Below are 4,042 nucleotides of genomic sequence, written 5' to 3' on the forward strand. Positions count from 1 at the left end.
GCTCTACTGGCTGAGCCAGCCACATGCCTCTCTATTTTTTTTATTACATTGACTAGGACCTCTACATTATTGAATAGAAATAATGATTGTCATCATCTGTCTCATTTCCTGGCTTTTAAAGAAAAGACTTCTATTATTTAATCATTAGGTATGATTTTCCTGTAGCATTTTGATGAAGTTAATCATGTTCTTTCCTATTTTTGATATGCTAGGATACATATATAGTCTTTTTTTAAGTTTATTTACTTATTATTTTGAGAGAATGACAGAGTGTGAACAGGGGAGGGGCAGAGATGGGGGAGAAAGAGAATCCCAAGCAGGCTCCACACTGCTAGCATAGAGCCTGATGTGGGCCTGAACCCATGAACTGTGAGATCATGACCTGAGCTGAAATCAAGAGTCAGGTGCCCAACCAACCAAGCCATCCAGGTGCCTATACACACACACACACACACACACACATACACACACACACACACACACAGAGTTTAAAATTTTTTTAATGTTTCTTTTTGATAGAGAGCAGGGGAGGGGCAAGGGAGACAGAGAATCTGAAGCAGGCTCTGCGCTGTCAGCTCAAAGCCCGACATTGGGCTTGAACCCACCCACCATGAGATCATGACCTGAGGTAAAGTCAGACGCTCAACCGACTGAGCCACCCAGGCGCCCATATATAGTTTTAAATCATGAAGGTAAAGAATTAACAAAACCATTTCTCGTTTTGTAAGTACATATCTGACCTCGGATGAACTTTCTACTTAGTTCCTCTGAATCCTGATAAAAATGGAAAGTCAACTATGTTACTAGGCAACGTTGCTTATGATAAAAGTGACCTTTACTTGGTAAATGTATTTGGACTGGGAGGAACTATACATGAACTCTTAAGTTCTTGGTTAGAAGCAGGAGTTTTGAGCTTCCCTGGGAGCACTGTTCAGACATGGGTATGTCCTTTGTGGGGTCCCTAGAAGCTGCGATTGGGACCATCATGTGAGATACTGGTTTCTCTTTGTGACGTAAGACTTCTGAGCCTGCGTGACTCTACACCCACCCTGGGATTCTCATTTCCTTGCGCTGAGCTGTCATCTGAATCCAGAGTTCTGGGCTGGCCACGTGGGAAGACTCCTCCCATGAAGAGAAATAACGTGAAACTGCCCTGCTGGCATGCTGTGTTTTCTTCTTAGGCTTTCTGAGTAGATGGCTGCTCTGTGTGTGGCCTGTGCTGATTGGGTGGCTCAGAAGGTGCAGTTAGGAGTGCCACGTGGGCACTGCAAAGTGCATCCGAACGAAATACAGAAAGTGTTTACTGGGGCCGATCTACGTTTATTAGCTCTCGCTTACAACCTTCCATTTTTAATTTTCACCGATTAGAAAGCTCATATTCGCGTTGCCTATAAATTAATACTGTAAATTTGAACTTATAAAAATAAATACATATAAGATAGCATCTTTATTTTCTTACGTGTTCGACTCCATCTGTGTTTGCCAACCCCAGAATGGTTCCGCTGCTGAAAAATGTTTGATAACTAATGTTTCAGAAATGTGCAGTCCAGTGGGTAGATACTTGCTTTTCTAATATGGCTCTTAAAATTAAAATTAAATGTAACTAAAATTTTAGTTTCTTGGTTGCCCTAGCCTCATTTCAAGGGTGCAGTAACCACCTGTGCCAAGTGGGCTACCATACTGGACAGTATAGATGTAGAACATTTTCAGACATCACAGAAGGCTCTGTTGGACATACTTTTTAGGTTTTATTTTTTATCATCTGAATAGATATCCAGATTATCAGAGAGCTTTATATTTTTGCTGTGTATGTTACATACTATAAGAAACTGCTGGATGAACCAATCAGGATGTCTATCAGGGCCAGTATTGAAGACCCCAGTGTATTATTTATGTGATAATATGCTAGAGAAATATTTCTCAGATTTTGCGTACTAAGACAAATTCTGTTCCTCTGGACCACATCCCATCATGGCCAGTGTGAATCTTGCAATTCATTCGTTTTTCTGTTTTGCTTTATCAACCAGACAGTATGGGGCCAAATTTACGGCTTAATTTAAATAACTTTCAGGCCTATATAATTGCATGGTATTTTTTTCTTGTCTGAATTTTTATATTTATAAATTATGATTTTATTATAATGTCTGCATTTTTATAGACTGTTTCAAATGTGTTGTGAAAGGAGGTAGAATATAAATACAGTAATAAATTAGGAGCCACCTATCACTGAACATCAGTTTTGAGAAGGAGTGAAGGAGCTGAAAACCATTCTGGGCTGATGACGATTATCATCTCCAGACATGTAATCTGGACTGCTTTCCAAATGAAGTGACTTAGAATGTATCCTTGTCATAAAACCAGTTTAATTCGTTCTTCTAAGACATTTTTAATTTTCAGAGTAATGTTTGAAGATCTCTCTTACTACAGTAATTTGTAAAAATGTCAGACTTTTTAGTATTGCTGGGGAAATTTTAACCAAGAGCATATTTGGATGTTCACAAACTGGTGTGAACCGGGTTTAAACCAAGAAGGTGGAGTGCTGTTTTGTCTCTTTATGGAATCTTTTGTGTCGTTTGGATAACAGAGAATTTATTTTGGGGCGTTTATTCTGGGCATTTACACCTTCTCACTGTAAAAACATCCCCGTGTTTTTCTTGTTTTTGGATCTTAGTCTGGAACTTACAAGCAGGTCAACATTATGTACGTCTTTTACATTTTACATTTTGCAGCTTTTCTTGTTTCTGAAAACACCTACTGCACCATACACATTTTAGGCCAAAAGGTAGGGTAACTTTTAAAAAAATAAAACCAACCTGAACCAAAAGAAGTTGAGGGTTAAGTACTCCCAAGTGTCAGTCAGTGTTGAGCAAATTTGGGCAATCTGTTTGATTTTAACGTTTTCTACTTGCTCAAGTGAGAAAAAGAAACACAGAATTATATAATTTTCATGTACTGACAACCGGAAGCATTACAAACATCTGCAGAAACCAAACATTTCCTGGAACTAAACTCGAGCAGAAATTTATCACGTGAATCTTGTTTAAAGAACCTGGTGAAAAATATCTTCAACCACAGTTACGTAAAAGGTCCAGGAGTGCAGTTCCCGTGGATCAGGTTCCAGAAAGCAGAGCCGAGGAGGCCACTCAGCCGTGGCTCAGGAGGTGCGTGCGCTGGCGCTGGGCTGGGGGTGCAGAGGGGCTCTGAGAGCACAGAATCTAGCACCTCTGTTCTTTTGAAACTCTGTTGAAGGAAGGAGCTTAGAAAATCATGATTGCCAGGAGGACCGTTAGAGATTTCTCTATAATATTAAGTGTTGTCAGTGTGGCTTGGTAGAGGTACTGATTTCATTTTTTTTTAACTTTTTAAATCTTTATTATTTATTTTTGATAGAGAGCAAGCAGGGTGGGGGCAGAATGAGAGGGAGACACAGAATCTGAAGCAGGCTTTTCAGGCTCTGAGCTGTCAGTACAGAGCCTGACGTGGGGCTCGAACTCACAAACTGTGAGATCATGACCTGAGCTGAAGTCTGACACTCAACCAGCTGAGCCACCCAGGAGCCCTGGTGCTGATTTTATTTTGTCTGTCTTAAGCCCTCTAACAAATACCTACATTGGAGATATTTTATTTTGTAGATTAATGTGAAGCTTTTAAGCGTTGAAGGAAGCACACAGCATTTTTCATGGCATTTTAAGATCTGGGTCTGTATTTCTGCCCACTCAGAAGTCTGGTTCACATCAGTATGAAGGACAGAAGTGGAGTCGTCTTTTCCCCAAGGAGCTTGCACTCATTAACATGTTTCCAGGACAGAAAGTAATTTAAGGCTTCACAACTTAGGTGACATGGAAGAAACAAATTTTGCCTGAAATACTTTGAGGGTCAAGTACAAGTAACTATCTGTCTTTATCATGAAAACCTTCAGTATGGTCATTATAGAATGTGCAGTTTCTTTTAAGAATGCTTGTATCCCTTGGGCCTTCCAGAGTGAGTTAACTGAAAAAATTTTAAGACCTTATAGCCTGTCCTGTAGGTTTGAGATTGATCT

This window comes from Neofelis nebulosa, chromosome 4, assembly GCF_028018385.1.
Source record: "Neofelis nebulosa isolate mNeoNeb1 chromosome 4, mNeoNeb1.pri, whole genome shotgun sequence".
In the NCBI taxonomy this organism is placed as follows: Eukaryota; Metazoa; Chordata; class Mammalia; order Carnivora; family Felidae; genus Neofelis; species Neofelis nebulosa.